The sequence below is a fragment of the Cnephaeus nilssonii genome, assembly GCF_951640355.1.
Source record: "Cnephaeus nilssonii genome assembly, chromosome: 20".
Lineage (NCBI taxonomy): Eukaryota > Metazoa > Chordata > Mammalia > Chiroptera > Vespertilionidae > Cnephaeus > Cnephaeus nilssonii.
In genome coordinates this window covers 37,374,354-37,385,022 of record NC_137091.1, presented here as the reverse complement: position 1 = coordinate 37,385,022, position 10,669 = coordinate 37,374,354, and the positions used below count along the sequence as shown (strand labels likewise).

Genomic DNA, 10,669 nt, shown 5'->3' with positions numbered 1-10,669 from the left:
TGCTGAGGGACTTGTGTACATCCAGTGTGACTGCATTGGGAAAGGACTCTTGAAAGCTTGTGCCTGGTTTCTTTTGAATTTCTCCCCCTTTTCCCCTTTGCTGATTTTACTTTGGACCCTTTTACTGTAACAACCTATAACAAACTGTGCACCTAACGAATGACCAAACCCAAAGGTGGTCTTGGAGAGCCCCAACATGATGCCCAAGATGATCTGGGATGAGGCAAAAGGAAATCCAATTCCAAAAGGCTCTGAAGATAAGGACATCAACCCTCAGAACTAGGAGGGTTGAGACAGGGCTACACCCGGTTAGTGCAGTGGCTCAGTGATGGCAGCAAGGGGCATCTCTGGCCATTTTTCTCTTTCCTCCCCCTCAGCATGGTGGCATCCATCCTGGGACCAGCCTCCTCGTTGTCCCAAGATGACTCCAGTGCTTCTTGCGTGACTGTATCTTCACTCAACTCTGCCACATGCACACGGAAAAGTACATAACTATACAGCATAAATGAATTACTATAGTGCAGACACCCATGTAACCACCAAGAAATAGAGTATTGCCTTATCCCAAAGTCCCCCTCATCATGCCCCTCCCAATCTCAGAACCCCTCCAACTCAAGGGGGTGTATATACCTCAGTTTTTATCAAGCAGGAGGAACTCCCCAAAGCCCACCCCCTTCATTCTTCCCACAGACCTGGACATCCCAACCTCAAATGAAAACAATTCCCTGAGAATATTGCTGACTGGTACCTGAAAAAAATGGGGCTCTCTAAGGCAGGGGTAAGGGGCTTGGCTGTGGGGCGGGCAACATGTCCATTAGTTCAGCAGGGAGATCCACGATCAATAGAAACTTTGAGCATCAAGTGGAGTCCCATCTCTTCTGAACACCCCCCTCCCCCCAGTGGGTTTCCAGCCCTGCCTTGGGTCAGTAGAATCCATTGTCACAATGGGTGTTTTGACTGACAAAACCTTTTTTACTAAAAAGTTTCAAACATACAGAAAAATGAGAGAGTAGTATTATAAACACCACCTATTACCTCCATCTAGATTTAATAATAATTATTGTTTTTTAAATATATTTTATTGATTTTTCACAGAGAGGAAGGGAGAGGGACAGAGAGCTAGAAACATCGATGAGAGAGAAACATCGACCAGCTGCCTCCTGCACACCCCCCACCGGGGGATGTGCCCGCAACCAATGTACATGCCCTTGACCGGAATCGAACCTGGGACCTTCCAGTCCGCAGACCGATGCTCTATCCACTGAGCCAAACCGGTTTCGGCTAGATTTAATAATTATTAATAATTTGCCCTGTTTGCTTTGTTCTTGTTTTTTTGTTTTTGTTTTTGTTTTTTGTTTTTTTCTGAGCCATTTGAGAGTAAGTTGCAGATATGATGACTGTTCACCCTAAATACTTAAGCACACATCTAAGAATCGGGTCATTCTCTGACTCGAGTACTGCCATCATCCCACCTAAGTCCATATTACCTTCTACTTGGTCCATCTCAAATTTCCCTAATGGCCTCAAGATTGTCTTTTATACTGGGTTTTATTTCCCTTACCTCCCTCCCTCCATCCCCCTTCCTTTCTAAGTTTTCCCAATCACCATTCAATCAAGATTCAGACATGGCCTTGGTTGTCATGTGCCAGTATTCCCTTTGAGTTTAGAACAGTTTCCCACATAGACATACATTTATTTATGTTCTCTGATGGTGACTTTTTGAAAAAGTCCAGGATGGGTGCTCTTTACATTGTCCCACATTCCAATTATTTCCTCCTGGAGTCACCTAACTTGTCTCTCTATCCTCCCTTATTGATTTCAAGCACTCAAAACATTGTATATGCCTTATCTCATTGAGTGCTCACAGCAGAGGAAATATGTTTCCTTATTAGTCATTTCCACTTTACAGATGAGGAAACTGAGGTCAGAGAGATTAAGTAGTTTGCTCATATCACATAACTAGTCAGTGGTAAAGCCTGGACCTGAACTCTGGTGTCTTGCATTCCACAGCTTAACCCAGTACTCCATAGCCACCACCCCCACCCCCAGGCTTCCACGGGCATTAAGAAACATGACTGTGAGCATTACCTGCAGGTGCTACTTCACCAGAAGTTTTCTGAGTTGCAGCTGACTTTGAATCATCCTATATAATAAAGAGGTAATATGTAAATTAACCATCACTCCAACACACAAGATGGCTGCCCCATGTGGTCCAAGATGGCCACCCCTATGTGGACACAAGATGGCCGGCACAAGATGACCAGCAGGGGAGGGCAGTTGTGGGCAATCAGGCCAGCAGGGGAGGACAGTTGGGGGTGACCAGGCCTGAAGTGGAGGGAAGTTAGGGGTGACCGGGCCAGCAGGGGAGGGCAGTTGGGGGCAACCAGGCCTGCAGGGGAGAGAAGTTAGGGGTGACCAGGCCTGCAGGGGAGGGCAGTTGGGGGCGACCAGGCCTGAGAGGAGGACAGTTAGGGACAATCGTGTCAGCAGGGGAGCAGTTAGGCGTCGATCAGGCTGACAGGGGAGTGGTTAGGAGGTGATCAGGCTGGCAGGCAGAAGTGGTTAGGGGCAATCAGGCAGGCAGGCAGGCAAGCAGTTGGGAGCCAGAAGTCCTGGATTGTCCTAAACCGTCAGTCAGACATCCCTCGAGGGATCCCATATTGGAGAGGGTGCCGGCTGGGCTGAGGGACACCCCCCTCTGTGCACAAATTTCATGCACTGGGCCTCTAGTCTATATATTAAAGAGCCAAGGTCCTAACTACCATTACTACCGAAGGCTCAACCAGGCCGGAAGTCAGTGCTGCATTGCCATGGGGACCCAGCACTGACTGGGGCCACTGTAGGTGCCCCAACCCAGCACTGACTGCCTAGGGGGCTGTGGATCAGGCCCGGAGAGAAGCCTGCAGAGAGAGAGAGAGGCAGAGTCTGATCTGTAGCCTCTGTGGCAGCCGTTGATCAGAACTTGCCTCTCTTTCTCTCCCCGCCTGGCCAACAGCCAAGCCTCCATTTCTCTCCAGGCCTCCATGGGGGCTGCTAAGCAGCCCCGCCTTTCTGATCAGGTCCCATTGATAGGCCCAGAGACGCTGACCAGCATAGAAACTGACCAGTCAGAACCAAATCTGGGTCAACTGTGAGGAGCCAATGGCTGCCTAGGAGACGAAGCTTTTGATGCTGACTGGCATAGAAACTGACCAATCAGAACCAAATTGACCGACAGGGGAAGGCATTTGGGGCAAGATTAGGCTGGCCAGGGAGGGCAGTTAGGGGCGATCAGGCCAGGCAGAGGCAATTAGGGGCGATCAGGCAGGCAGGCAGGTGAGTAGTTAGGAGCCAGCAGTCCCAGATTATGAAAGGGGTGTCCAACTGCTGGTTGGACATCCCTTAAGGGGTCCCCAATTGGAGTGGGTGCAGGCTGGGCTGAGGGATCCCCCATGCACAAATTTTGTGCACTGGACCTCTAGTCTATAATAATAGAAGTGTAATATGCTAATTAGACAAGATTGCTTCCGGATGAAGCTGGGGCTGTGAGGGAAGCCCAGGTTCCGGGTGCCAGAGGGAAGCTGGTGCTGGCAGCAGGGGGAAGGAAGACCTACTCTTGCACATCAGGCCTTTAGTGTAAATATAATCTCTTTGATGCTTCTCACAGAGATGTCTGGCTGGTTGGTGACCACTATAAACCCTCATTTGGGCCAGCTAGGTGTTGGACACCCATACATATGAAGAGAAGACCCAAGAAAGAAAGAGGGTAAATCTCTGCACTGTTTCCCCAGGTGGTAGCCCCAGTTTGTGTCCAAACCACACAAATTGGGGCTATCACCTGGGGAAACATAGTGCAGAGTTTCTCTAAGGCCAAGTGTCCCAAACCTCAGTAGATCAGGTACCATTTGGGGTTTTTAGCCATATTTGAGGACTACTTCAACTATTATTTACTTACTCTTCTTCTTTAAATCAATTTTAGACTTAATTTAGTTAAAGGGTAACTTTATATCACTCCTTAACTTTTTTTATTTGAAAAAAATAAATGTTCCCTTTTTTGTATCACCTAAGATCTCACTAGTGTGTTCCACTCTTTGGGAGATGCTGTTCTGGGAGGAAATAGGTGACAATTTCCAGAGAGATTGTTTTGTTGAAGGTGGGAAACTGGCCTAGAGATATAGAAGAGAAGACAGGAATGATTGTCTGGGTGTCTGAGGAGAGGTAATAAAGTCAGAGAACCTCCGGGGTTGGAGACAGAAGAGTTTGCTGCTGTGTTAAAGGTACTGGGGAGATGGGGTACCAGGCGCCTCTGAGCACTTTTGAACAACAACATCCTGGTTACCCATCAATCAGACTGTTGGACTGGGCTTCCCAGACACCTGTAGCATGGGGTGGTGAAAGAGGCCTGTCTGGGAGAATACGCCCGTAGGTGGCTTAGAGTGGGCCAGGGGCCAAATAAAAACACTAGTAAAAACAGCTCATGTTCAGAACTCTCAGAACCCACCAGTGTTTCAGGGAAAATGTTTACAAATACGCACACTCACTCATACTTGTACACCCACGTACACACACAACTTCCATCAATGAATGCTTTGGGCTGCAAATAAACATACAGAGATCTGATGGTCTGTCCAGATGCTCAGTGATGTCATTGGCAGCCCAGGTTTGTGTTCCCTACTCTGCGGCCCCTAGCTTCAGCTTCATCCTCACATTGTTGTTGGAAGGCTGCCAACACCAATACAACATGACTCCTTGTTTGAGTTCAGCAGGAGAGAGGGAGAAAGACAGACAAGGAGAGAGAGAGAGAGAGAGAGAGAGAGAGAGAGAGAGAGAGAGAGAGAGAACCTTGTCTTCCTGAGGGACCTTCCCCCAAGAGTGAGAAGGATGCTGCTCAGGTGTTCAGAAGAAGCAATTAGTAATGACACTGATTAACACTTACCTGGCACTTTCTGTGCTATAGGCTCTGTTCTTAGCCTTTTCATGCACCCTATCTCATCAACTCTAAGATACCTTGCTTATAAGAGGCATCTTAGAAAAAACACAGCTAATTAGCCCTGGCTGGGTAGTTCACTTGGTTAGAACATCATCCCGATACCCCAAGGTTGCATGTTCAATCCCCAGTCAGGGCACATACAAGACTCAACCAATGAAGTCTCGAGCTCTAGCTGGTAGCGAAACGTACGCACTCCGGTTCTTCAATACCAGTGGCCGCCATCGACTCCCTTTGATTCCTCTGGGCACACACTCCACCGCCATAAGCCACCGTCATGGTGAAGCTCACAAAGGCTGGTAAAAATCAAGGTGACCCCAAGAAAATGGCTCCTCCTCCAAAGGAGGTAGAAGATAGTGAAGATGAGGAAATGTCAGATGAAGAAGATGAAAGCAGTGGAGAAGAGGTTATCATTCCTCAGAAAAAAGGCAAGAAGGCTACCACAGGTACATCTACACAATGGAATTCTACACTGCTGTAAAAATCCATTTGTAACAGCATGGATGGAACTGGAGAGCATTATGCTAAGCGAAATAAGCCAGTCAGAGAAAGATAAATATCACATGATCTCACTCATTTGTGGAATATAATGAACAACATAAACTGATGAACAAAAATAGAATCAGAGACATAGAAGCATTGAACAGACTGTACGACCTATGAGGGAAGGCGGGAGGTGAGGGGTAAGAGATCAACCAAAGGACTTGTATGCATGCATATGAGCAAAACCAATGGACACAGACAGTAGGGGTGGGGGGGAGGGCTTGTGCTTGGGGGTGGGGTGGCCGGGGAGAGGTCAATGTGGGGGGGGGGGGGGGAAAGGAGACTCATCTAATACTTTAAACAATAAAGAATTTAAATTTAAAAAAAAAAGGCTACCACAACTCCAGGAATGAAAGTGATGGTTTCCCCAACAAAAGAGATTGCAGTTGCCATACCAGGCAAGAAAGCGGTTGTCACCCCTGGCAAAAGGCAGTGGCTGTGCCAACCCTTGGCAAAAAGGCAGTAATTACAGCCAAAGCGTTAGCAACCTCTGGTAAGAAGGGAGCAGCCACTCAGTCAAGGGAGCAAAGCACGGCAAGAATGCCAAGAAGGAAGACAGTGATGAGGAAGATGATGATGACAGTGAAGAGGAGGAGGACGACGAGGAGGAGGATGAGGATGAAGATGAGGATGAATTTGAGCCAGCAGTGATGAAAGCTATTGCTGCTGCTCCTGCCTCAGATAATGAGGAGGAGGATGAAGATGGTGATGAAGATGAGGATGAAGAAGAAGATGACTCTGAAGAAGAACCTATGGAGATTGCACCAGCCAAAGGCAAGAAAGCTCCCGTAAAAGCTGTTCCTGTGAAGGCTAAGAGCACAGCTGAGGATGAAGATGAAGAGGAGGAAGATGAAGTTGATGAAGACGATAATGAGGAAGAGGAAGAGGAAGAGCTTTCAAAGAAGCACCTGGAAAACGAAAGAAGGAAATGGCCAAACAGAAAGCTGCTCCTGAGGCCAAGAAACAGAAAGTGGGAGCCACAGAACCAACTACGGCTTTCAGTCTCTTGGTTGGAAACCTGAACTTCAGCAAGACTGCTCCTGATTAAAAACGGGTGTCAGTGCCGAAGCCGGTTTGGCTTAGAGGATAGAGCATCAGACTGCAGACTGAAAGGTCCCAGGTTCGATTCCGGTCAAGGGCATGTACCTTGGTTGCGGGCACATCCCCAGTAGGGGGTGTGCAAGAGGCAGCTGATCGATGTTTCTAACTCTCTATCCCTCTCTCTTCTTCTCTGTAAAAAATCAATAAAATATTTTTTTTTTAAATGGGTATCAGTGATGTTTTTGCTAAAAATATCTTGCTGCTGTGGATGTCAGAATTGGTGTGTCCAGGAAGTTTGGCCATGTGGGTTTTGAATCTGCTGAGGACCTGGAAAAAGCCTTAGAACTCACTGTTTTAAAAGTGTTTGGCAGTGAAATTAAACTAGAAAAACCAAAGGGAAAAGACAGTAAAAAAGATTGAGATGCAAGAACACTTTTGGCAAAAAAAAAAAAAAAAATCTGCCTTATATGGTCAAGTTGCTCAGGATGAATTAGAAGAAGTGTTTGAAGATGCTATGGGCATCAGATTAATCAGCAAGGATGGGAAGAGTAAAGGGATTACTTATATTGAATCTAAGACAGAAGCTGACACAAGGAAAACCTTGGAAGAAAAGCAGGGAACAGAAATAGATGGGCGATCCATTTCTCTGTACTATGCTGAGAGAAAGGTCAAAATCAAGACCACGGAAGTGGAAAGAACAGCACTTGGAGTGGTGAATCAAAAACTCTGGTTTTAAGCAACCTTTCCTACAGTGCAACAGAAGACATTCTTCAGGAAGTATTTGAGAAGGCAACTTTTATCCAAGTGCCCCAGAGCCAAAATGGCACATCCAAAGGGTATGCATTTATAGAATTTGCTTCATTTGAAGATGCTAAAGAAGCTTTAAATTCCTGAAATAAAAGAGAAATCGAGGGCAGAGCAATCAGGCTGGAATTGCCATGACCCAGAGGATCACCTAATGCAAGCCAGCCATCCAAAACTCTGTTTGCCAAAGGTCTGTCTGAGGAGACTACGGAAGAGACGTTGAAGGAGTCATTTGATGGCTCTGCCCGGGCCAGGATAGTCACTGACGGGGAGATGGGCTCTTCCAAAGGGTTTGGTTTTGTAGACTCCAACAGTGAGGAAGGTGCCAAAGCCGCCAAAGAGGCATGGAAGATGGTGAAATTGATGGAAACCAAGTTACTTGGGACTGGGCCAAGCCTAAGGGTGAAGGTGGCTTTGGGGGTCATGGTGGAGGCAGAGGAGGCCGAGGTGGATTTGGTGGCAGAGGCTGGGGAGGTTTTGGCAATCGAGGAGGCAGAGGAGGAGGAGGAGACCATAAGCCACAAGGAAAGAAGACGAAGTTTGAATAGTTTCTTCTATCTCTGTCTTTCCCTCTTCCATTTGAAAGAAAGGACTCTGGTGTTTTCACTCTGTTAGCTGATCAATGACAGAGCCTTCTAAGGACATTCCAAGATGGTATCCAGTCCTGTGGTCTACTTGGAAATCCATTTAGGTAACATTTCAAAGGAGATACCCTGTTGGTTTTGTCTGGATATTCGTATAAACGTTTTAAAGAGATGAGTGGTAGAGCTAACCCTTATCAGTAAGTTTTGAATTTATATTGTTTCTTCCCATGTACAAAACTATTTTTTTCCCTACAAATAGTTTTCTTGTGTCTGTGTTGGGGTATAAAGGAAAGCAGAATGTTTTATCATAATTTTGCTTCAGCAGCTACGGGACAAATTAAAAGTCCTAAACTCTGGGGGGTAAAAAAAAAAGAATCAACTAATGAATGCTTAAATAAATGGGACAACAAATTGATATTTCTCACACTCTCTCTCCCTCCCTCTCTCTCTCTCTCTCTCTCTCTCTCTCTCTCTCTCTCTCTCTCTCTCTCTTTCTTCTTCTTCTTCTTCTTCTTCTTCTTCTTCTTCTTCTTCTTCTTCTCCTCCTCCTCCTCCTCCTCCTCCTCCTCCTCCTCCTCCTCCTCCTCCTTCTTCTTCTTCTTCTTCTTCTTCTTCTTCTTCTTCTTCTTCTTCTTCTTCTTCTTCTTCTGTCTCTGTAAAATCAATCAATAAAACTTTTTTTTTAATTTGTGATAATCCCAATTTATTTGGTGATACAGGAGACCTCCCCATATTTTTGGAAAAGCAGAACCCTGGTCATCATTTAAAAAAATAAAAGTAGCCAAATTTCATTTATTACAAATATTGTAGAAAACCCTTTAAAATCTGAAGTGCCCAGGGAGCTATAATATAGTTATAGAAAAATAAATTAAATAGTGGTCTCTCTCACTCATCTAGGATTAAGGTCTGGTTTACTCTAAGAGAAAGAGGTAATTTCAAAGCATATCTTTCTATACTATCAGATAAAGCAAATGAAAAGTATATATCAATCAAAAGAACAACAACAGTTATTATAAATACTAGAGGCCCTATGCAAGAAATTCGTGCAGGAGTAGGCCTTCACAGCCCCAGCCTGGCGGCTGCCTTGGCCCTCGCAACCCCAGCTTCATCCAGAAGGCCGTCCAGAAGGATGTCCAGACGTTCATTCCACTGTTCGGCCATTCGGTCGATTTGCATATTGCGCTTTTATTATTATAGATGCTCTTATCATTGCTATTATAGAATTAGTCTACAAATTTGGCAACTAGAAACAAAAATTACCTGTCTAAGAATACATCTGGGAGTGGTGGATAGGTCTGCATGTCAGGCACTAGCTCATGTCAGGCACTAGCTCATGAAAGATGTAAATCCAAATACTATAAAAACATATATACAACTCAGTATGGTCTCCCAGTACTCTGGCTCCGATCCTCTAACAGAATGTTTGTTTTTACCCTTCATGTACTGGTACTGATCAGAATTCAAACCAGCGATGGGTCCAGCACCGTCGTGTGAAGGCTCCCCATTACAGAGCCACTCTGCGCTCTGAGGAACGCTGACGAAAGGGGTCGTGGAACTCACGGGACCGTCACTGTTGTATCCCATCTCTTCTAAAACATCGATATGTACTTCCTGCAATTTTCACACAGAAAGCATTAACCTTTTAATGTCCCCTAAGACCAGTGATGGCAAACCTATGACACGCGTGTCAGCACTTACACGCGTAGCCATTTCTGATGACATGCGGCCGCATGCCGAGGATGAAACATTTGCTGCTCCTGAGGATGAAACATTTGCGAAATAATGTTTTTTCCTCAAAGTGACACACTACCTGAGTTATGCTCAGTTTTTTGGCGAAGTTTGACACACCAAGCTCAAAAGGTTGCCCATCACTGCCTAAGACTTTGATTTCCAGAGGAGGAGACCGGTGATCATATTCAGGCAATGTTAGCAACATGATTCCATCAAGTCAGTGCTTATTGCCTAATATGTCCACATATTCAAAGAAGCCTTCAGCCAAACAGCTACATGCCTGGTTGTCCAGTAGCAAATGCAGAGTTGATTAGGACCAGCCATTTCCTCCTCCACTGTCCTGGGTTCCAGCGAAGGGATGGTGGCTCAGAGCAAACCGGAGTCATACAGAGAGAAACTGAGTGGGGTGGCTTTGGGAACAGGGCTAGAGGGGGACACCCACCACTGTCCCTGTGCTGAACCCCTCTCCCACATTGCCCACTGATGCCAAATGCCATCTTTTCCTGGGTCGAGCACTCTACTCCATTAGGCATCAGTCCAATGAAAATGTTTTTAAAGATTTAAAAAAACAAAACAGGGCTAATTAAACCAAAACAGAGCATCTATTTTAACACCTATCCTAATCCCTTAGATCAATGAAATACCTTAAGTTAGATCATTTACTCCTCACCACAACCCTAACAGGTAGGTAGCATTCGCTCCCCCAATTTTTTACATGGGAGAACTGAGGTCACAGAGACTGACTAGCATGAATAACCAGCTGGCCCCCAGGAAGAAAGATGTAGAGGCAGGCTTTGAACAGGCAGTCTGGCTGCAGACGACTAGTTCTAAGCTACGCACCCCTGCCTCTTGCTTCCAATGAAGCCAGTTGAGAAGTCGACTCAGAAATCACAGACAGAGATTCAAAGTTCTGCTTGTTGGTAAGGCTTAAGCGGGTGATCACAGTGGGCTTCCCAACCCCCCAAAATTGAACTTACTCTCTGAAATGGAAGCTTCTCTC

At 45.9% G+C, this 10,669-nt stretch overlaps 2 pseudogenes across 2 annotated transcripts; one reads left to right on the top strand and one right to left on the bottom strand.

The window, feature by feature from the left end:
• The first annotated feature begins 5,243 nt into the window (after positions 1-5,243).
• Positions 5,244-7,902, top strand: LOC307092666 (nucleolin-like; annotated as a pseudogene). Its single transcript has 3 exons — positions 5,244-5,412; positions 5,857-6,569; positions 6,785-7,902. The product of its transcript is annotated as a nucleolin-like (transcript).
• A 1,292-nt stretch (positions 7,903-9,194) lies between these two features.
• Positions 9,195-9,993, bottom strand: LOC307092500 (sphingomyelin synthase-related protein 1-like; annotated as a pseudogene). The gene is made up of 2 exons: positions 9,811-9,993; positions 9,195-9,590 (listed from the first exon to the last, which is right to left on the bottom strand). The product of its transcript is annotated as a sphingomyelin synthase-related protein 1-like (transcript).
• Positions 9,994-10,669: the final 676 nt, after the last annotated feature.